The sequence below is a fragment of the Eublepharis macularius genome, chromosome 16, assembly GCF_028583425.1.
Source record: "Eublepharis macularius isolate TG4126 chromosome 16, MPM_Emac_v1.0, whole genome shotgun sequence".
NCBI classification, from domain to species: domain Eukaryota; kingdom Metazoa; phylum Chordata; class Lepidosauria; order Squamata; family Eublepharidae; genus Eublepharis; species Eublepharis macularius.
The window spans coordinates 1,458,401-1,483,005 of record NC_072805.1 but is presented as its reverse complement, the minus strand read 5'-3'; the positions used below and the strand labels follow the sequence as shown (position 1 = coordinate 1,483,005).

Below are 24,605 nucleotides of genomic sequence, written 5' to 3'. Positions count from 1 at the left end.
AGTGGTCCCTCAGTGGAACAGGCTTCCTCGGGAGGTGGTGGGCTCTCCTTCTTTGGAGGTTTTTAAGCAGAGGCTAGATGGCCATCTGACAGCAATGCTTATCCTGTGAACCTGGGGAGATCATGAGAAGGAGGGCAGAATGAGTTACATCAGTGCTTAGTTCTCGGGGCCCCTTCTTACACACCCAGTGTAAAGCTGATCGCCACCTTGGGGTCAGGTAGCAATTTTCCACAGGCCAGTTTGGCTAGGGATCCTGGAGGTGTTTTGCCATCTTCTGGGTATGGAGCAGGGGGCAGTCGGGGGAGGGAGTTGGTTGTGCATTTCCTGCGTTGTGCATGGGTTGGACTAGATGACCCTAGAGGTACCTTCTAACCCTATGATTCTACTGTCTGCTGATGTAGACATGCAACTATTAGGGAGTTTCCACGTTGCTAAACATGTCATGGAAATTAGTTATTCTTTGTTTCAGAAAGATTCCATCTCTGTGCTCAGCTTTATGCCTGTCTAAAAATTTTATGCTACCATTCCCTATTATATCTGTGTCCCTGAATGTCCTAGCTGTTGTCCATTATTGTACTTTGCTCAGTGAGTGTCCTAGTTGTCGAGTATACTTTATTTTCATTCGTATTGTTGTCTTGGATCTCAGTGAAAAAGATGGAATAATAATAATAATGATGATGATGATACGTAGCATGCTTGACATTTTCCCTATTTTTGCATAAAACGTTAATTTTTTTTGTGGAAAACAACAGCGATTATACAACACACATATGTTTATTTTATTATTATATGATTATACTTCATAGTGATAGCATCCACTTTTATATCATCACTCAGTTTGTGTCAATGCCATGCTAAATCCTCTATAAAAATCTATGGGAAACATCACAGGCCCATATAAACATTCAAGTGCAGGCACATCTGTAAATGAAATTCTAGTTGTGTTTTCTTGTGGGCTGCCATTAATTTTGGCATCCTGTAACATTGTCTAAATCCTTCAAAAAAAATTCAAAACAAGGCAAATCAATCACTGTATCATTCACTGAGGTCTCTTAGGGGAACAAATATTAATAGCATTTGCCACTTTTTAATTGTCACGTTCGTTATTAAGTAATGTCATGAAAAAAAGACCATGTGGATGCTCTTATTACAAGTCTCATTTATTTCCTTTTCAACTCATTGCTATTCAGTACTGCTTTATCATTCTGCTGGCTACTTTGCTTGTTATCTTGTCCAGGGTGGGTGCAATCCCCCACTTGGCAGGGATGCCCACAGTCTAGAGGCAATGTGAGCCGGAGACACCCAGTCCAGTGAAGAGCAAGCTGGCCGAAGCTGGGGACCACACATGGCTGGAGGTTACACTTGAGCCCAGTGGGATGGTGGGGTGAATGCAGAGGATCTCTTCTTGGCTTGGCCATCTACAACAGTTGTGGTGGCCACTGGTGAGTGGCCCCAGCAAGGAGGGCAGTCGGGCAGGCAGAGGCTCAGCCAGACACTGATGTTGGTGCTAGGAGCTGGCCTGGGCAATGTTGGGAGCAGGGGATGCCCATCCAGGTGGAGGCCTGTATTGCTGAAAGAGTCCTGGGACTGCCTCTGAGGCCCTAAGGGCCAATGGGAAGGGAAAATGGACAGCAGGGTGGCAGGATACCAGGCCACAGGGCCACTCAAGCCTGCCACCCCCAAAGGCGCCACCCCAAGAGTTGGGTGGTTGGGAGAGCCAGGGTTGGGCCTCCTCTGGGGTGGCTTAGAAAGGGACAAGGGCAGGAAGAAAGGGGAGGAAGAGTATGGCTGTGGTCAAGGACCTTGTGGAGAACATGGCCAGCAGGGGGAGAGAGGGAGCAGAGGTGAGCTAACTCCGCCTTCTCTCCTTGTTATGAGGCTGCTGCCAGCCTGACTACCCTGGATCAAGGGGGGCACAGAGGGGTGGGGGCACAGCCCTGGATGCCAACCCAGAGAAGGGGGAGCCTGAGATATCTTTACCTGTGTATAACTGGTGATTTGAAATAGAAGTGCTGGAGCTCACATCCACCTACAAGACATGTCTTCCAATACAAAAGTAACCCCCTTAATTGTAGTTACTTTGAAATTAAGGGAGAAAAAATTAGTACATGAGTTGAAGTACTTAAGTTTCTACCAATATTACTTCATGTTGTTTCAGAACTATATCTGGTCACCAAAAACAAGCCCCAAGGATAAGCAGGATCAGCCTGAGAACTTTGGGCATCCTAGTCCAGACAGCCCAGGTGTGTGTGTGCTTTGAGCCACTGCCTGGTTAGTGGTGGATGCACTCTGAGCTGTTGGACAACCAGCTGGCTGGCGCACATGTGCCTGGAGATGCCAGCCAACTGGGGTGCTAGGACCCAGAGCACCACAGGGCTGGCCAGTTTTGGTGCCTCTTGCCCTCTAGCACTCTGTGTAATTGCCTACTGCTACCTAGTGGGCTGGCCACCTAAAGACAAGGTCGAAATTTGGGGGCTAACTGATGGCTCAAGGTTAGTCTTGAGTGTAACCTGTGCAGTTTTACTACTGTTTTTGACCACCAAGTGCCTCCCCCCCCCCACCCACATTTATTTGTATGCTCTCTCTCAAAGATCCCATTCAATTGATGGCACAAATACAACACTCATACGAATCTTCTTCAGTAGGGGTGTGCACTGAGAACATTTCCATTTCCAATTAGGATCCAGGATTTCCAAACGAACTATGTCCCATCATTGTTTTTTTCCGGGTGGAGCGTTGATGGTTTGGAGGTGGAGCGTTGCTGGTTTGGATCTAATCCAATATTGCCTGTGAGTTGGGCAGGGAGAAAAGAGCCAGACGTGACAGGTGAGGAGAACATGAGTCTTTCTGGAATTAAAGGAAGACCCTCAACTTCCCAAATACACGTGAGTGGGCCACTGACAGCTTCACAAATGCAGCTTTCCTTACCACATCTGGTTTGGCTTGATAACGTTCTCATTTCACCTTAGACCTACACTCTCTCTGATATTTGCTGGATGCTGCAAGAAATTCACCACAAAAGCATTCCGCTTACATAATTTTTTGTCTGAATTTGGTGCAGGGGCGGGGGGACAAATAATTTCATAACCTATTATCCTTTCCTTTTCCTGGGCTCCTCCTACAATGAATGTATGACTGGATTCCTGTAACAGCTAAATGGATTCCTCTTCATGTAACTCAAATCCAGAAGAAGATTCCAAAGGTATGATTCATGTTACATGGGAATATTTACTTTAGTGGAATAATTGATGTCTCTCTCTCTCCTTAAATTCAATACAGTCAAGACTTCACTACTGAAAAATATATTACTCTGCATTTCCTTTGAGATCCTTGATGAATGAAGCTCAACTCAGACAAGAACAAGAAAACATACATGCTTTCTCAGTCCCCAAAGTCTTACCTTTCTGACACCATTCAGACATCTGTTTAAAAGTATTTATTATGTCTGACATTTCTTGGTATATACAGAAGTTAGAAAAATTACATAATTGCCTAACTGATTATTTATGGTCAGCCAAAATCATAACTCATTTTTGAGATGAGGTAACAGACACCTCCAAATTAACATTCCTTACAAAATTCATGTCTTTCTTGTGACTTGTCTTCATTGTTATTAAAATTCCTCACTAGTTCTCAACCTATTGTTCATAATATATGCAATTTGAGTCTGACAGAGGTTACCCAGCAATTTTAATATGAAGTTCAAGTGCATTTCAAGCTGGAGTTACTAATTTCTTTAAGAAAACCTGGCACGTAGCTTGTGTCTAGCCCCTTGGTTTCTTCTGCTTCACCCTTCTGGGTTGAATTCATTACCTCACAATAGAAGTTAGTCTCCTGGGAACTCATTTCATTGGGGTTTACTCCCAGGAGAGTGTCATGGGATGGCAGCCTGTGACTCTGTCCTGACTACCAAATTGGATGTAGGCTTTTTAGCTGTTCCACTTCCTTCCTACTGTCTCTCACCACACCCCTGCAAAGTTACTGATGTCCATAGAGCTCATAGCTGTTTAGCTCTTCTTTATCCACCCATCCTGTTGTTGCCCCATCAGTACAACCCAGATCATTCATTCATTCATTTGTTATTGTGGTCCTTAGACCAAATATATAAAAAAAAGAACATACTTAAAATCCACTTTTAGATATAATAATAAGAGTATAAAACAGTCACATTACAAACTAAATACCATAAAATGTCCTTAGCCTGAGTGCTGCCATACAGAAACTGGCTACTTGGTAAGTGATATTGGCATCTCTATCAGAAAGAAGAAACTCAAGTCTAGCTTTTTCTGAGAGGCCCAAGTTTCTTCGGAACAATGGGGTAATGATCTCACTGCATGCCACCTTATAGTAAAGGTAAAGGTAGTCCCTTGTGCAAGCACTGAGTCATTACTGACCCATGGGGGGACGTTGCATCATGACGTTTCTTGGCAGACTTTGGCCGTTTCCACATGACTTACCGGCCTCTGGAACGTTGCGCAAAACAAGTGGAAGATAGCATCTTCTCGCATGAAATCGCACCAGGAAGACACGATGTCGCGCAAAACTCCCGGATAATAGCGTCCTCCTGGCATAATTTCACGTGAGAAGATGCTATCTTCTGCATGTTTTATGCAACGTTCTGGAGGCCGGTAAGTCGTGTGGAAAAGGCCTTTTTATGGAGCAGTTTGACATTGCCTTCCCCAGTCATCTACACTTTACCCCCAGGAAACCGGGTACTCATTTTACCAACCTCGGAAGGATGGAAGGCTGAGTCATCTTTGAGCCGGCTACCTGAACTCGGCTTCCACCAGGATCAAATTCTGGTTGTGAGCAGAGCTTGGGCTGCAGGACTGCAGCTTACCACTCTGTGCCGTGGGGCTCCTAGCCACCTTATAGTATGGGCATGCAAAAAAAGGATGTTCCATGGTCTCTATCTCCCTTAAGTGTCAGGTACAGAACCTTTCAGTAAAAGGAATGTTCTTGTACTTGCCTTCAAGTACAGCAGAAAGAAGAGCAGAGCACCTTGCCAGAGAGAAGGCTCTTCTAAACCCTTTTTCTTCAAGAATTGTTAAATAATTTGTCCGTTCTGCAAAGTATTTGATGTTTACCTGAACCTGGGTGTTTTGTAGGCTGGATCAGTCGGTTTGGTGTTCTATATCTTCAATTCTTTGCTTAACTAGTTCTTTTTGTGTGCTCCATTCCACAGAATAGGAGCATTTGAGTGGAGAGACTGATTCTCAACAGGTGACTTTGAACAGCCTTTAACCAGTTAGATTGAAAGTTGTCACAAAATATCAGGTTTATTTTAACCTTGTGAGTTAAAATGTCCCTTTAACCATAGATAGACAGACAGACAGACAGATACACACACACACACAAAATACAGACCCAGGCTTCAACTTTCAAACACCATGTCTCCAATCTCACCCTTGCATTTGACACACACATAGGAACCTGTAAAATAGTTCTTAGGAGCTTAGATTGGACTCTTTCTTGTGGTACAAAACACAAGCTTGGCAGCCCCATAAAGGAACCATATAACAGTTTGGCTAAAGTCTTGGCCTTAAATAGTTTAAGAGCTGCAGGGACAAACCAACCCCCTTGACATCGATGAAGTTTTGCAATACTCTTTGCCGATCTTTCTCCTTGGTCTGCAGCATAGTTACTACGCTGGAGCCGAGAGCCCAAGGCCTGCAGGGCTACCCCCAGGTATTTAAAGATGTCAGTTTGTTCGATGCAATGGCCATTCATTGACCAAGGCCAGGGCTTTGGTCTGAGCCCCAAAGCAACAGTCTTAATATCTTGAATAGAGACGGGCACAAACCAGAAAAAAAATGAACCATGCGGTTCTTGGTTCATCACGTTTCACCAACCATGAACCACAAACTTTCACAAACCTGCCCCGGTTCATGAACTGGTTCATTTTGGTTCATGAAAACGTCACTTCCAGGCCAGCAAATCACCACTTCCGGGTTAGCAGAAGGTCACTTCTGGGTCAGCATGTCTGCAGAAAGCCCAACCTCCATTGCCTAGGAATCTGATTGATTGGCACCAGGCTGTCTGCAGTGATGAACCAAAAAATGAACCGCCCTAAAGTTCATGGCAGTTCATCAGAAATGGGCTCTGACAAACCGCTGGTTTGCAAACCACAAACCGACCTGGTTCATGATGAACTTTGGTTCGTATTTTGGTTCATGCCCATTTCTACTCTTAAGCACTGCTGAGGACATAGGGCATGGACCCACATCTGTGCAATGGGGCAAGGTCTTTCCCAGTTTGCCATTTATTCATGTATTTGTGTACTTGTTTGTTTGTCTATAACCTGCCTTTCTTATGGTGGCTCAAGGTGTATTACACAGCCTAAGTCCCTGCAATCAACAGCCAGGACATTCAATAAACTGCACAGTAGGGTGCATGTGTTATGCACCATCAAATTGCTTCTCATTTATAGCAACCTAAGAATTAGTGATCCCCCAAACATCCTACCATTAACAGCCTTGCTCGGGTATAGGGTATGCAAAGCGAAAGTTGGAAATTTGCAGAAATTATATAGAAGGTGCACTGCTGTGTCTAGCTCTGTGCATCAATCTAGGAACGTGTTCTGGTGCAGCCAACTCATAAGACCGGGTCATAGAGAAAAGAAAAACAGAACATTGCCTTCCTGGGCACCTTGAAAAGAACTGTGCTAATAAAAGACGTGATTGCTTATACACACACAAACACATACCGTCTTAACATTGTATTCTTGGCTCTCTATTATATTATCAGTCAGCTTCAATTTGTCTATTTTACTTACACTCACAGTTCTCGAAGAGGGCAAATTAAATCAATGAATATTTCATTAACTTTCATGAACCACCTTGACAGCTGTCCTCTGTATTAATGGAACACTCACTACTTTTCTGCTTCTTCATTCGTACAACTGATACATAGCACCATTCCCACAGGATGAATCAAGGACACGTCATACTTCAGAAAACACAGGGCTGCTCTTAACAATGGCCACACCAGGCTGTATTCTTTGCTCCTCCTAATCTCTAGCTTCCTTTACTCCTGCCCAGCCAGCATTATGACACACATTTTCATGCCCTGCACCACTTAACTGGCTGCTATTGGCCCAAAAGAATGCCACCATGACAGGAACGTCAAGTTGGCATTCCAGGCAGGGTCTCAACCAGAACTGCCATTTGTGTGAGCTGCACTTTGAAAAATACAAGTTTGCCACCAGTGAACCAATCCAAGAGAAACAGAAGCTTGAAACCGCCAGTAAATTTCAGAATACACAACTACATGCTCCTTGCCTACAACGGCTAGGCTAATGGCAGCCAGTCAAAGAGACAGATAAGCTTGGAACAAGCTGCTAGCCAGAACAGGGGCGGGGGGGAGGCAATGAATTACTCATTTGTGGCACTTGGCACATGGTTTGTGTTTTAGATGTAATTGCATAATATTTTTTTAAAAAAATAGTTGAAAGCTTGCTAATAAATGTTCATTTCAGTGTACTGTAAAGAGTAAAATACTTCCAGGTTTCAGCAACGATGCCGTGGTTGCTCCAGTGGACTTATGAAAAGAGCAGTATTGAGTCGCTGCTTGGGGAAATAATCAATGCCGTTTGCCATCAAGACACAACCTTTTTTCATTTCCTCTTTGAAAAAATGTATGATTCTAGTTAAAAATACCTGAGGGAAAGAAAAGCCCCCAGCAGCTCTACAAAGTTAATATAGCAGACTGTTCCATTTTTTCCATCAAGGTGGGAGGCTTCTTAGCATGACGAAGGTTATGATACAGCGAAGGTTTAAGTCTCCAAAGATAACTTTCACTATGCAAAGCCCATCTGGTGCCTCTGCTAAGAGTTAGGCAACCGTCTGCTCTTCTCTGCTGTCTGTGGTTTGCCTCCCTTCTGCCTTAGGTGCTTTTGAACTTGCTTCTGAAACCTGATCAGAAGCACCCTTGACTTTTCTGCCTTGAATCACCCAAACATAACCCACTGTGGTAGACCTGCCATCTCTATCTTGGCTTGGAATGTTCCTGGAAGTGTGTGTGTGCGGGGGGGGGGAGTGCTAAATCAGCCCCGTGTGGAGCATGGGAGCACTCGTGCCGCTGGTGCAGCTCCATCTCTTCTGGAAGGGATGTCACAGCATCAGCCCCAGTGCCCTTGCAAAGTAAGTGCCAGGGGTCCTACCCTCCCAACAGGAGGGGAGAGGGACCTGGCAACTCTAAATCCAAAGCAGCTTATATCATTCTCCATATTATCCTTCCAACAACCTTGAGGGGTAGCTTAGGCTGAGAGTGTGACTGGAAAAAAGTCACCCAGTGAGATTCTACAGTAGAGATGGGCATGAACAGCAATATGAACCCCAAAAAGCCACGAACAGCCCAATCTGCTGTTTTCGAACAAGCTGTTCATGAGGCCCCATTCTAAACAAACAGGTGGTCGTTGCAAGCCTCATTCGTCAAGCCAGACAGTCTGGCACCTGCAATCAATTTCCTTGGCAATGTAGGCAGGGATTGTCTGAACTCTGTCTGAACTCCTGCTGTTGCCCTGGAAACCCCAATCTAAGCCCAATTTAGCTTGATAGGCAGGTCTTCCTTCCAACTGTGGGGCTCTAAATTTGTTACAAGAGAGCAAAGACCAGTGGGGGGGGGGGCTCCCAGCTCTGGCTAGTCTTTGCAGACAGTGGAGAGAGACAGCTGCTGTTGGCATTTTGATAGAGAGACAGGGATAGTGCATTGCAGCTTGAATTTTCTTTGTGTTTGGTGGGATATGGATCTACCCCTTGAGGTTCCAGGGCTGCTGCCAGGCTCTGGGGCCAAGCTATTATTTACTATTGGTACATTTCCTGCTGCCTGCTCAGGTAGGGTTTCTGGGAGTGGTGCAGTAGAGACCTTGACCAAACTTGGATGATGGCTGGAGGAGAGCCTGCTGGCCCCTATGAACAGCCAACCATGGACATGTTCGTGAACAGGGTCATGTTTGTGGTTGTTTTTGAGTCCCTGTTCGTGGATGGCAATGAACATGACCCTCGGGGTTTTTTCCTGTTTGTGCCCATCTCTATTCTACAGTAGAGTGCTAATTCGAACCTGGGTCTCCAAGATCCTACTCTGCTATACTACTCTGGCTTTGGAGGGGGGGGGGCTGCTGCTGAATGAACAGTAGTAAGCAGCCAGGCCTGGGTGAGTCATGCACGAGTCACGGTGAGTCACGTAGTATCAAATCACTTGGTGGTTGCTCCTGGGCCGGGCCCCAATGAATCCTCCCTCAAAAGCCAAAATTGTCCTGGAAAGGGCCTTGCCTCCTTTCTATGCCATTTACTTACAGAAACCAACCTGGAATATTGGCTAAACTCTTACAGTTGCCCAGTTACAGCCACTGAGAGCCGTTGGTTGAAGCTACAAGCACTTGTCTTTTTTAGATTTCAGATTTTTTTTGCAAATCTGAGGCATTTTTCAGATGTGTAGGAAGTTCCATCTTGTCCATTCATGTTGCCAGTCTCCAGAATTAAGTATCTTTAGATCAGGGTCATTTGGATATTAGTATATGAGATTATGAAATAGAGTGGGGAAAACATGACAAATATACTTTTATCAATTCCAACAGTGACTCTGGTTCTGGTTTGATAGTGAAGGAAGCTTGCAGTTGTGCTCTGCTCAGAGGCTTCTAATTTTAACTTCTGGAGGCTTTTAAAGCTCCCCTCCTTTCTCTCTCCCTACTTCCTGCTGAGTTTCCTTATCTTTATGTTCTTTAGCTCTTATCTTTTCAATATAGCTATGTAGATTTAGCATCAGTTCTCCCCTTCCCTCAAATAATATCCTTGGGTGGAAGCAAATTGGCTTCAGGAAGGGCTTTGCACCTCAAAATCACTGTCTGATGTTGGCCCATTTAGTTGAAAAGTACACCTCCCCATGTAGAGGGGATCATTTATAGACCTTAAGAGAGCTTTTGACACCACACCTAGGAGCAGACTGTGGGGGAAATTGGTGCGTACTTCAATTGACAAAAGATTGCTCTAGTTAATAAAAAATGTACTCCTGTTGTGTTTGCTGTGGAGAAAAGGGAGAGCTCACTGAGTGTTTTCGCCTTGATAGAGGAGTGAAGCAAGGCTGCCTCGTAGCACCTCTACTTTTCAATCTCTATCTAAATGCAACTGTCCTCCCTTCAGCAGAATTTCACCCTCCGTATCTCTACGCCGATGTAGAGTCCCACACTCAGGTTTGACTGAGAAGAATCCTACGCCATTTTTCAAAATACGGTAAAGATGAAGAACTTCAAAATCAAAGGTTATGGTCTTCTCTAAATCCATGAGAATTACCCCATTGGTGTGAAGAATTGACAACGTTCTATTAGAACACGTCTCTAAATTTAATACCTGGGTGTGGTCTTCGATCCTCATTTCAACTGGCAATCCCATTTCAAATTTGCAATAAATAAAATCAAACCTTCTGTGTCAGCGATTGAATGCTTCTTCTTTTCTAAGGGGGGCAAATATAACCCAGGGGGTCTGCATGTGTTCAATATGGAAATCATTCTGCACCTCCTTTATGGGGCTTCAATATGGATTCTCTAAGTTAATGAGAACCTAGATCACCCACGTTGCCGTTTTCTGAGACATATTACAGGAACCCCAAAATGTATCAAGACGGGCAGCCTTGTTAGTCTGTCTGTATCAGTAGAAAAGAGCAAGAGTCCAGTAGCACCTATCAGACTAACAAAATTTGTGGTAGGGTATGAGCTTTTGTGAGCCACAGCTCACTTCTTCAGATACAGCTAGAATGTTAGTCAAATGTTGTTAGTCTTATAGGTGCTACTGGACTCTTGCTCTCCCCAAAATGTATAGCTGGTATAGCCTTAAGAAAGAAAAGGAAAGGGATTCCAACAGTAATACAGAGAAAAAATGTGACAAAAACAAAACCTCTTCATCTTATATCCCATTTAAAAAAGTCATTTCTTACAGTTTCTGATTGAAAGGTCTTATATTCCAATGATCAATAAAAGAAACTCACCACTTGAAAAAAAATCTGTAATTGTTTCTTCATTGGAAAATTCTGTTCCATCCTAGATATCTTATCCATTAACATAATATTTCATACTTTACAAAACCACATCAAAAATTGTGGCAGCTTACACTGCTTCCAATTGTGGGCTAGTATAATTCTGGTTGTCATTATTAAAAGTGATATCAAATACCACTGATATTTTGGTAACTGATCTGTATTATATCCCATAAAAATATTAGTGGTGAGTGTATTTCTATTCCAATGATAATGCATATTTCAATTTTTTATATTTTCCAAATATTCCCTAACACATTCCACCCCATATCGGAAAATGTACTGGTATGGTTTCCACATTTCCAGCACACATTTGAGCTATCAGTTCCTATATTACATAATCTGGATATAGTTTCAAATGTACTTATATCTTAAAGGTTTTTTCTCTGACATAGGCTGATTCCGCACACGTTGGATAATGCTCTTTCAATGCACTTTATCAATTGTTTCAGGTGGATTTTTTGTTCCACACACAAAAAAATCCGTTCCAAATGATCTATAAAGAGGATTGGAAGTGCATTATCCAACATGTGCGGAATCACTCTGTCATACAAAGTAATTTTCCACACAAGTCTTCACTAACAGAATAAACTCTTTTCACATCCTTACAGACATAGATTCACTCAGGCCTTTCCACACAGTTTGGCTGACCTAAAAAGAATAATCTTTCTTTCTCAGATATACATAGATTGCCCCAAGTATGCACACACACTTTGCCTGATTTAGACAGAATTAGGCTCTCAGGCTTCCACGTAGCTTACCTGATTTAGCCAGAATCCTTTCTCTGAGAAACATACAGATTCTCTCAGGAACACACAGTTTCATTGAACTTTGCACAATAAATACTTTTCTCAGAAACACACAGACAGCTGAGACCCACACAGTTTGGCTGACTCAACTAGAACAACCCCTCTCTGAGCAGGGACACTCAAGTGACTGATACTGAAGTGTACTCTGTCTTCCTAGAGAACAAGCGTAAGATCTTTCACTTGAGCGTCCCCATGTAAGATGCCTTGTGTAGCGAGACTCTAAGATATGCAAAGGGAGACTGAAAGAACTTTCCCTCAGCAATGACTAAAAACTGTAGTTCACTTCACTCCCTAGGGTATAACTACTCTCCAATCAGATTGCGCTCTATCTATCCATCTAGCTCCCTCCCATCTTTCCTCAGAAGCCTACATTTAAACTCACAGCAACAACTTTAAAAATACCACATTAGCAAGAAGAAAATACTCAAACTTAATTATAAGCAAAATATTACAATCATTCAGAACACTATATTGGCTTCTGCAGAGCCAATACTTAATTCCATTAAACAAACACACCAGGGAGGCCTGATGAAAATGATGTTGTATAAAAGAGCCGCCCAAGAGAACAATTAACTAGCTTCAGTGACTTTACTGTAATCACATGTCTCTTCTCCAGCACGCATTGTTACCCTGCACTTTGACACTGCCTGAGTGTTTTATTGTAAGTGTTAGTTGCAAGGTAATTATTAGAGTGAGGGCCAAGCTACAAGTGACGAATGACACTTGAACGGCAAGTGGATTGAGTGGAGAGCAAGTGAACAGGGAGAAATACACTTGCCGTTCAAGTGTCATTCGTCACTTGTAGCTTCGCCCGGTGTCTCTGTGCAACTGGTAATACCTGAGATTTCATTCTCAGAGCATGCTAGGCTAAGTTGATGAATGAACTAGTTAGTTCATTTATTTAGTTAGCTCATATATAGCCTGCCTCTTTCTCCCAAACTCAAAGTGGATTACGTCATTTAAAAACAATGCAATAGTCAGCACAATCTATATAAGTGAATTACAAAATTAGAGAACAAAGGAAAAATGACAGTCTAAAAAGTACAACAATCCAATAAAACGAGATCAACAAAAAACTGCCCCTTACTTTCAGATACACTAAAAATGCCACCTGAAGCATTCCTTCCTGGGAGGAAGCCCCACTGAATAGACGACGGTTGCCAGGTCCCTACACCCTTCCAGTGGAGGTGCGGGGAGGACCCGGCACTTTCCAGCAGTTCGATCTTCATACGAACACCAAGTGCACATGTCAGGGTTGCCAGGTCCAGGTTGGGAAATTCCTGGAGATTTGGAGGGTGAAGCCTAGAGAGAGCAAGTTTTGGGGATGAGACGGGACTCAGACTGGTATAATACCAAAGAGCCCGCCCTCAAAAGCTGCCATCTTCTCCAGGGGAACTGATCTCTGTCGCCTGGCAATCAGCTGTAATTCTGGGAGATCTCCTGCCACCACCTGGAGGCTGGCAACCCTAGCACATGCTCCTGGTGCTGGTGCAATGATGGCACTTCCGAGGAGGGATGTCATCATGCCAGCAGTGAGCCTGGTCCCACACTTGTGGGGAGAGTAGCCTGCGCCGGTGAGCCAATTTAACCTGCTTGGGGGCAAAATTGGCCCCTGAGAAGCGGGAGCCTGCCTGCCGCCAGTCTAGTGATGCCACCTGAGAATGTGAAGTTGTTGCGCCTCACTGGGAACGCATCCGCTGCACACTTGCCCAAGTTACCTGCCAATGGATGTCAATTGGCGGGCAACCAGGAACACTAGAATAGACTTATATAAAACTACAGCTCTATTCCCTTTAGTTAAAGATTATCAAATTAAAATATGTAAGAATAAATACTGATGATGGCCAAACCAGAGACTTTAAATTACACCAGATTATAGACACATGGCAATTTTTAATTTTAGGTGTCAAAAGGGTCCCATTTTCAGACTTTTCTCTGTTTAATTTCAGTTTTATAGATGGTTTAGATCAGGGGTATTGAACTCATTTGTTATGAGGTTCGGATCTGACAGAAGCGTCACTTTGTTGGGCCGGGCCATGTGTACCATGAAATTTAATGTCCGGTATCAGAGATATCCAACGCCTTCATATTCCAAATTGCACATGTGCAAATGCAAGCACTGCGTGGTGGGCCAGAAAGATATGCAGATCCCCCTGGAGATGACACAGACCTTGTTCCCTTTTTTAAAAAAAGACTGGAGAGAAAGGGGAAAGAGTGTGTCTTTTTGTACACAGAACTTTGGGTTAAAAGGGTAGAAGACCAAATTAAAATAGGGAGTCAGCTTGTACTTATAGAAGGTGGTGGAAAGAGGTGTAGTCCCTGTACCAGGCCCTGTGTGGTGGTCAAGGAGCAAGACTAGGACTTGGGGGCCTGGGTTCAAATCCCAACACATCCAGGAAAGTCAGCCAGTAACATGGGTATCTAACTGACAGGATCATTAATTAAGGCCCAAACTGTAAATGGTAGACATAGGGTTTCCATTCCCCCGCCCAGGGCAGGGATCCTCCAATCCCACCCTTTCCCACCTGTACCCACTTACTTGGCTAGCGGGGGGGGGTATGCTCCCTGTGATGCCCCCTCCCCAGGTGGTGTGGCGCACCCCTGGGTGGGGGGCACGCTCCCGCACTGCAAGAGTGGACCGCGGTGGCGGCGGTGAGAGTGGGCCACGGCAGCAGCAGTGGGAGCAGGCTGCAGCGGGGTGAGCGGTCCACGGCAGCGGCGGCAAGAGCAAGCTGCTCATGCCACCACCATGGCCCGCTCTCACCACCACCGCCACGGCCCCTTTGCACCAAATGAGAATGGGCCACAGCAGTGGTGGCAAGAGTGGGCCACTGTCACGGCAAGAGCAGCCTGTGCCAGTGAGGACAAGGGCCTCCTTTGACCCTCACATGATGATGTCACTCCCGGAAGTGACGTCATCACACAAGCAGGAAGAAACAAACTGGGGTAAGTGCCAGCCGCCAACTCCGTGCCAGGAGAGTCCAGGGACCTGGGCATCTCCTGTCGAGGGACTCCAGGTCCTTGGCAACTGTAGGTAGGCATGTTTTGAACATGAGTTTGAAGAATTACAAGAACCTGCTAGTAAACACTTCATGAACATAATCATCTACATCTTTAATGTGAGAGGAAAAAGAATCGTAGGGTTGGAAGTGGCCTCCAGGGTCACCTAGTCCAAGCCTCTGCAAAGTGCATGTAGCAGTGACCTCCCCCCCCCTGCTACGTGCCCAGAAGATGGCAAAGCACAAACAAGATGCCTGGCCAAACTGGTCTGCGGGGAAATTGCTTCCTTACCCCGAAGTGGCAATCGACATTAAGAAGGGGCCCCGAGAACTAAGCACTGTTGTAACCCTTTCTGCCCCTCCTCTCATGATCTGCCTAGGTTCACAGAATCAGCATTGCTGTCAGACGGCCATCCGGCCTCTGCTTAAAAACCTCCAAAGAAGGAGAGCCCACCACCTCCCGAGGAAGCCTGTTCCACTGAGGGACCGCTCTCACTGTCAGGAAGTTCTTCCTAATGTTTAGCCAAAAACGTTTTGATTTAACTTCAACCAGTTAGTTCTGGTCCAACCTTTTGGGGTGACAGAAAACAACTCTGCACCATCCTCTATATGACAACCCTTCAAGTCCTTGAAGACGGTTATCATATCACATCTCAGTCGTCTCCTCTCCAGGCTAAACATATCAAGCTCCTTCAACCTTTCCTCATAGGGCTTGGACTCCAGACCCCTCACCATCTTCGTTGCCTCTACTCTGGACACATTCCAGCTTGTCTATATCCTTTGTAAATTGTGGTGCCCAAAACTGAACACAATACTCTAGGGGAGGTCGAACCAGAGCAGAGTAGAGCAATACCATCACTTTGCGTGATCTGGATACTCTGCTTCTGTTGATATAGCCCAAAACCGCATTTGCCTTTTTAGCTACCACATCACACTGCAGACTCATGTTCAGTGTATGGTCTACTAAGACCCCTAGATCCTTTTCGCACATACTACTGCCAAGACAAGTCTCCCCCATCCTATATAGAACTTGGCATTTATCTCTGTTGAAATTCATTTTATTTGCTTTTGCCCAGTTTTCCAGCCTGTCAAGATCATCCTGTATCCTTACTCTGTCTTTGACCATATTTGCTACCCCTCCCAATTTAGCGTCATCTGCAAATTTAATAAGTATTACCTCTATTCCTTCATCCAAATCATTTATAAAAATGTTGAACAGAACAGGACCTAAGACTGATCCCTGGGGAACTCCACTTGTCACTCTTCTCCAAGACAATAAGGAACCATTAACTAGCATTCTTTGGGTGCGATCTGTCAACCAGTTACAGATCCACCTAATAGTAATAGGATCCACACCACATTTACCTACTTGTCAACAAGGATATTATGTGGAACCTTATCAAAAGCCTTACTGAAATCGAGATAAATTATGTCTACAGCATTCCCCTGATCCAGGAGGGTAGTAATTATCTCAAAAAAAAGAGATAAGGTTAGTCTGACATGACTTGTTCTTGAGAAACCCATGCTGGCTCTTAGTAACCACACCCTTCCTTTCTAAATGCTCAAGGACTGGCTGTTTGATGATTTGTTCTAAGATTTTTCCTGGTACAGATGTCAAGCTGATGGGTCGGTAGTTACCTGAATCCTCCTTTTCCCCTTTTTTGAAGAATGGGACGACATTTGCCCACCTCCAATACTTTGGAACCTGGCCAGAGAATGACTGAAGACAAAAGAGTGCTTGTTTAACCCCTATGAGGTAACTGGTTTAGCCCAGCAGGGTGGAGTCAGTAGCTTGAGCCAGGCAGCTGAGAAAGAAGCTGGTTGCCGGGGAGTTGAATAATAATCCATATGCTCTTATCACTTTGAATATGGTAATCGAATGTTGCATGTGAACAATATGACTTTAAGTGGTGTTTGTGTATTGTGTCTGGATGGTGTTACTAGGATTATATTATTTTGGCATGGCTGTACTTCCGCAAGAAGAGGATGGAAGCCTGGGCTACAGTCGCTTCAAATTGGAAGGATAGTGAAAAAAGGACTCTTTATCACTTGTCTGATTTTACTAAGTTGAACTGTTTACCTTTTCAAAGCTGTATGGTTGCACTTATGAGTTTAGTTAAAGAAAAAACAGTGGTACTGTATTAATTGTTAAAAGGGTTTTTTCCCTTAAATTTATGTGAAAGTTTGCTTCCTAAGCCTCACAGAACCCATACAAGGAGAAGTTACAGTTGTTTCTGCTCCCTGTGACCATTATGCAAAAAAGAGGCAAAACAACCGAAAGATTCCGAATTTGTTCCTGTGCACTTTAGTCTGAGAAGCTGCCCTTCCTAGAGGTGTGCAACTGGAATAAGCAAGCCGAAAATACACCCAGAAATTGCTGCTTCACCTTGTTAAAGTGGCTTCCGGAATGATGAAACAAACTCAGGGAACAAAGCTGTAAACGACTCCCCCACCCCCCTCTCAGGTCATGTGTTTTGTTTTGGTTCTTCTCCTTGCAGGGGCAGCCTAGGCAGGCATGCTGGGCAGTACTGGGCTGGCTGCATCTTTCCTCAACGATACACTACCAATTGGATCCCAAGGGGAGAGACGGAGCCCTTAGCATTAGAGCAATGAACTCTGTCAGTGGGAAGGGGAGTGTGCACGGTGTGGATGAGTCCATTTTTCCTGGGCAATGGCATTGTCTTTTCTTCCTGCTAATTGGGTCGTCAAAAAGGGAGGAGCACCAACCTCTCCCTCTGCAAATTGGTTTCGAAAATATCAATTCAATTTAATTTAACTCAGTTGGAGGGAAGGGGGGGATGCATCTTTCAGGAGGGGTGCTACCCGGGCAATACATTGTGTCCCTGCAAATAGGGTCCTAGGAGCATGACCCCTCCCTGCCTATCAGCTTTGGGGTGAAGGGAAAGAAGAAACTATAAAGGAAGTGACGTAGTTGGCTCGGCATGGTGTCCCCCATTTCTGCGTCTGCATCAGTGACTGATGGCTTGGAGCCCATGTGCTGGAGTCTCTTCACTTTCAGGTATGTCCGTTTGGCCCTGCTTACTTTCCCTCAATTTTATTTTCTTTCTGAAAATGGGGGGAGGGCAGTTAAGTTACAGGACGTTCAGAAAAACTTTATGTCCCAACTACAAATGCTGAAGAGGAAGAAATTGAAAGCTTTTACAAAAGTGTCCAAGATGTGTCCAAGATACTTGCCATCTATCTGCAGGTAGTCTGCTTGTCAGATACCCGATAATTGACTGATATTTATCCTACAGAACTAAGTTAATTAATATGTCTACCAGTACCCATATTGGAGACGGGAAGAAAAAATCTTTTTAATGCAACAAGCAGTGACAGATCTTTCTGACGTGTGTGTGTGTGTAGGGGGGGAGTGTCTGACTATGGTCAAAGGACGAGTACAAGTTGCCATGTATATAATTTGAAATAAAGCAACAAAAAAACCTTATGGTAACCCCCTTCCCACTAAAAAGTGAGTGTTAAATAATCACATTCAGAGAAAAGATGTTTTAAAAATTAATAGACTTTTTATGAAGAAGAGGGGAAATGGCCTGAAGAGTATTTAAGTCATCACGGCACACGGATACGTTAATTTTTCACCAAGGCTGAAATCAGTCCTTGAGATGATCGAGTGTACTCTTCATCTACTTGAATGATGAGGTCTTTTTTTTTTTGTGACAATTTGCAATCCTGAATGTCAAATCCGAAAGGCAGCCTCCCAGTAAATGTGTTTTTGACATCTGCGAGAGCAAACGTAATACAAAGAGCAGCTTAAAACACTTCCATAAATTAAATGTGTGTCTTCTGAGAAAAGGATCAAGCAAATATGTTATATGGATTTTAAACGCCCGCAGGCACATTCATATTATATTGATGTTAGTAACAGAATACTGTTAGTGTTCATATAAAAAAATGTAAAGGTGATCCCAGCAGCTCCACACATGGCACAACTACTGTCATCTCTAGTCACTGGAGCACAGTGCGGTGAGTGTGCCTACATGTGAAGTGGCTATGTTTGCAGATGACACTGAATTGTTCAGGGTGGGGAGAACCAGGGAGGATTGTGAAAAACTCCAAAGGGATCTGTCGAGGTTGGGCGAGTGGGCGTCAACGCAGCAAATGAGGTTCAACGTTGCCAAGTGCAAAGTAATGCACATTGGGGCCAAAAATCCCAAATATAAATACACAATGATGGGGTCCAAACTGGCGGAGACTGACCAAGAGAGAGATCTTGGAGTCGTGGTGGATAACTCACTGAAAATGTCGATACAGTGTGCAATGGCAATAAAAAAGGCCAACGCTGTGCTGGGGATTATTAGAAAGGGAATTGAAAACAAATCAGCTAGTATCATAATGCCCCTGTATAAATCAATGGTATGCCCTCATTTGGAATACTGTGTACAATTCTGGTCACCACACCTCAAAAAAGATATAGCACTTGAAAAAGTGCAGAAAAGGGCAACTAGAATGATTAAAGGAATGGAACACTTCCCCTGTGAAGAAAGGTTAAAGCGCTTGGGGCTCTTTAGCTTGGAGAAACGATGACTGAAGGGTGACGTGGTAGAGGTTTACAAGATTACGCATGGGATAGAGAAGGTAGAGAAAGAAGTATTTTTCGCCCTTTCTCACAATACAAGAACTCGTGGGTAGACATGGGCACGAGCCAAAAAAAATTAACGAAGACGCAAATCATGGTTCGGTGCCGGCGACGATCCCGAATTAACAAACTGCAACGAACATCTCCCGTTCCCAAACCGAACCAGATCATGGAGGCCAAAGCAGGGCGCGCTGCTATTCCCAGCTATGTGGGAAGGTGGGTGTTGGCGGCGGCTGCCGAGCCTGGCGGGCACGGGGAGGTGACGACGAGCAGCCTCCCCTTCGGGCAGGGGGTCTAGCCGGTCAATGGCGGCACCCCCCATGTGCCCGCCCACCAGGCTGAACTGGAGCGCACTGGTATTCCCAGCAAGAAAGGAACGGTGGGTACTGGCAGCGGCCGCCGGGCCTGGAGAGCACGGGGAGGTGGCGGAGAGCCGCCTCCCCTCAGGGGGCGGGGGATCTGGCCGCTCGCTGGTGGCATCCACCATGTGCCCACCCACCAGGCCGAACTAGAGAACGCTGGTATTCCCGGCGAAGGCCAGAAGGTGGGTGTTGGCGGCGGCCGCCGGGCATGGCGGGCACGGGGAGGCAGTGGAGAGCTGCCTCCCCTCAGGGGGCGGGTGATCTGGCTGCCCTCCAGCGGCACCCCCATGTGCCCGCCCACCAGGCTGAAGTGGAGCGCACTGGTATTCCTGGCACAGGCCGGAAGGTGGGTGCTGGTGGCAGCCGCCGGGCCTGGTGGGCAAGGGGAGGTGGCGGAGAGCCACCTCCCCTCAGGAGGCAGGAGGTCTGGCTGCTCACCTGCCCGCCAGGCCGAAGTGGAGCGCGCTGGTATTCCCGGTGCAGGCTGGAAGGTGGGTGCTGGCGGCGGCCGCTGGGCCTGGCGGGCACAGGGAGGTGTTGGAGAGCCTCCTCCCCTCAGGGGGCGGGGGGGTCTGCCCACTTGCCGGCAGCACCTCCCATGTGCCTGCCCGCCAGGCCGAAGTGAAGCATGCTGGTATTCCTGGCACAGGCCGGAAGGTGGGTGCTGGCGGCAGCTGCTGGGCCTGGCGGGCACGGGGAGGCAGCGGAGAGCGTGCTGGTATTCCCGGAGTGGGTGGGAGAGGACCTGTCATCATGAGGAGGGGGAGGGGGAATATCCCCCAGCAGCCGCGGGTCCTCACCCGAGGGTCCCACCAAGGAACAGTGTGGCGGAGGAAGCCAACAGTACACACCTTCCTGCCTTGCTGGAAAGGATGGGAGGGAGAGGACTTGTCATGTGGGGGGTAAGTGGGAAGATCCCCCCGCAACCGCCAGGCCAAAGATGAGCGTGCTGGTATTCCTGGCATGGGAGGGAGAGGACGTGTCCCACCCCCAACCACCCCCAACTCTACATTCAGTTCTCCAACCATATATCATTCTCTAACGAACATTCATTCCCTAATGTTTGTGCATACATTCTAGTGTCTTTTGCATTACACTGATACATTCTGGACTGTTTGTCTCTTTCTCTGTTTTTGATTTTCAGTCCTTTTCTCTATGGATGTGGTGTGTTCTGTTCGATTCTATATCTCCTTGATGCATTCACATTCTATTTCTACTTCTAGAACGGTTGATATCTGCGTGCCCCTTTCTATCTGTTTCTCCCTCTCACCGTCTGTTTGCAACTTTCGATCTCTGTCTCTTCCTATGTGATTCCACCACTATTTATCTGAATCTCTCTCTTTCTACATATATATCTGTCCTTTATTATCTCTAGCTGTCTTTTTTCCTCTTTCAATAACTATGTTCTTTTCTGTTTTCCTTTCCCTATCATCATCCATCTGTAGGCTTGTGTGTCTATCTTTTTCCAATTGGTTTTGTTGTTGTTTGTCAATACATCTTTCTATCGGTCACTCTGTCTTGTTCTGTCCGACATGAGGAGGGGGAGGGGGAAGATCCCCCAGCAGCTATGGCTCCTCAACCGAGGGTCCCACTGAGGAGGAATACGGTGGCAGCTGACAGTACCCACTTTCCTGCCTTGATGGAAAGCACGGGAGTTGCGGGAGACATTCCCACCCAGCTGAAAGAGGTCCCGTCAGGCCTGTTGAGTGGGATGCTGCCACATTGTCAACCAACTGTATCCATACACATTACAATCGGCTGCGCGAGCGCAACTGAGCTGTTTAACCAAGGAGGGAGCATTAATAGGATAGTCCCTCGTGAAGCAGCGGCTGACCTGATCCGCTGTCCTGGCTTTGCGGAAAGTAGGGGATGGGCAGGACAGGAGGCATTGTTTGGACAGGTCAGAGTGGTTCCTGAGAGGGGGAGACGGAAACGTGACAGCAGCAGCAGCAGCAGCAGCAGCTGACATCGGCCACCTTCCTGCCTTTGTGGGAAGGACATCAGTCTAGCGGCCCATTCCCTCCTGCTCAGAGGGCTCTGCGTTTGCGATGGATGGGAGCACCGCACGGCAGAACTATATGTGCAACAGTTCCTGAGCTGCTGCGCAAGAGCCCAAAGGAGGCTGCCATCAGCAGCATCACCCACCTTCCTGTCTTGCTGGAAAGGACAGGAGGGAGAGGACCTGTCAAGTGGGGGGTAAGTGGGAAGATCCCCCCGCAACCGCCAGGCCAAAGAGGAGCGCACTGGGATTCCCAGTGTGGGAGGGAGAGGACGTGTCATTCGGACTGGGGGCCTGATCCACCAGCCACCGCGGGTCCTCACCCAAGGGTCCCGCTGAGGAACAGTGCGGTGGCAGCAGCCTCCTGAGCCATCAGCCTCGAGGTTGTAAGCAGCGCTGTCCCAGACCGCGAGGGGACAACCTCCGCCAGCGCTGCCTGCCGGATTGCTCTGCATCACCCTCAGGGCAAAGTGATCCTCCCACTGACCCCCACTCAGAAGAGTGGGTGGCCCCCTTTCTCCCAATGGATGTTTCACTGGGTGAGGAGGGAGACAGGCTCGGGTGGTGCCTCTTCAGGTGCCGAGTCAGGGCCGTCAAAGACAGGTGCTTCGGGGGTTTTGCCCCTGCGCACCAGGACATCACAGGCACGGCACCGCACAACACAGGGGTCATCAGGAAGGACCTGAAAGTGCCTCCATACAGAGGCCTTGTAATACCAGCCGCTAACTGTCCCAGGGGAAGGAGGACGAACGGTTACAGGCTGTGCTGCAGGGCTGGACACGGACGATGGGGTGAGGGGTGGACTGCGGGAGGGGACACCACCAAGAGTTTGGGATGGGGACGGGAGGGATCTTTCATAACACACATACCATTCCTCCAGGGATCCATTGCCCACCCATCCCTCCTCAAAATGTTGAGAGAGATTCTCTCCCTCCTGCGTAAAGACCTATTGGGCCTCCACAGCCTGCATAGGTGAATTGGGGGAGTGGGAGGACTCCCTGCAGCCCCTGAGCCACACCCAAAACTGCTTTCCACAACTGAACCAGGAGGACTGCCATCGCACTTCACCCCACAACCACCCTTGGCAGCCAACACAAGAGGAAGACTCATTGTGCCACCTAACTAGAATTAAGGAGGACAGGAAAGGAGTGTCATGGACCAACCTGGCCCAGTGGAGCAGAGAGACTCAGAGGACTCTTCTGAGGAAGAGGCAGCTGGTGAACCTGACCCAGGTCCACAGCCAGTGGCAGAGGCACTGCAGGAGGAGGCAGGCCCTGAAGGCTCAGATACTGATCCACAGCCAGGTCCCAGCACATCGGTTCCTCAGCTTCCCAGCCCTGGGCTGGCAACAGAAAGCCAGGTGCAGACCAGCTCTCCCCCTTCATCACCAGAGCCTCGGGAGCACTGCCAGAGGAGGGCTAGAAGAGCCCTCCAAGCCAGAAGGCGCAGTGCCAGGCTAGCAGCACAGCACCGGCCCAGCATCATTAGTGATGATGAGTGCTCGCAGGACTGAGACAGCCGGCAGGTGCGTGCTATAGCACAAGCAGCTGAGCAATGTGAGGCTTAAAAGCAGCCGAAGAGGGAGTGGCTGTGTGGAAGCAATGAGTCTGCTCACTACTGACCTTGCTGCTGTTTGGAACTGATTCTCTTGTCCCTGACCTTGGCCTGTTCCTGTGGATGTGTTTTTGGAATCCCCCTTTGGACTTGAAGCCGTGAGTGTGCCCAGTTGGTGCCTGAACCTTGGAACTGGGTGCTGCCCTGCTCAGACAACTTGGGAGTCATCCCTTGCCTGCTGCCAGTGTGAGTCTGCATCGGGACAAGGAGTTGAATCTGTGTGCCCTCAGCTGAGGTGCCCACTGAGCTTGGCCCCAGGGCCTGGCAGCAGCCCTGGCACCAGAGGGAGGGAAGGACTAGAGCCCTAGCCCACCACTCCCACAGACCTGACCCGATCAGGCACTAATGTGAGCCCTCAGCTGAGGCACCCACTGAGCTGGGCAACAGGGCCAGGCAGCAGCCCTGGCACCAGAGGGAGGGAGGGAGGGACTAGAACCCTAGCCCACCACTCCCACAGAACTGAACAGATCAGGCACTGATTAATAACAATGTGAGCCCTCTGCCGAAGTACCCACTGAGCTTGGCCCCAGGGCCTGGCAGCAGCCCTGGTACCAGAGGGAGGGAGGGACTAGAGCCCTAGCCCACCACGGCCACAGATCTGAACAGAACAGGCACTAATTACACTGTGTGAGCCCTCAGTTGAGGTGCCCACTGAGCTCGGCCCCAGGGCCTGGCAGCAGAACTGGAATCAGCGGCTGGGTCTACAGCCATAGCCCAGCACACCAAGATGCCTGGGCAGAACAGGGACAATGACTAAGAATAATAATAGTAATAATAAGAATCATAATTAAAATGATTAGGATTGTGATAATAGTATGAATCATTTGGTGAACCCTCAGCCGAGGTACCCACCGAGCTTGGCCCCAAGGCCTGGCAGCAGCCCTGGCACCAGAGGGAGGGAGGGACTAGAGCCCTAGCCCACCACTCCCACAGACCTGACCAGATCAGGCACTAATGTGAGCCCTCAGCCGAGGTTCCCTCTGAGCTTGGCCCCAGAGCCAGACAGCAGCCCCTGAACCAGATGGAGGGAGGGACTAGAGCCCTAGCCCACCGCTCCCACAGACCTGACCAGTTCAGGCACTAATGTGAGCCCTCAGCTGAGGTGCCCACTGAGCTTGGCCCCAGAGCCAGGCAGCAGCCCTGGCACCAGAGGGAGTGAGGGACTAGAGCCCTAGCCCACCACTCCCACAGACCTGA

The 24,605-nt window shown here is 47.2% G+C and overlaps 1 protein-coding gene across 1 annotated transcript in view; it reads right to left on the bottom strand.

Moving 5' to 3' along the window:
- SEMA3A (semaphorin 3A) overlaps window positions 1-24,605 on the bottom strand; it is a 365,431-nt gene that overhangs the window by 184,455 nt on the left and 156,371 nt on the right. The window lies entirely within an intron of this gene.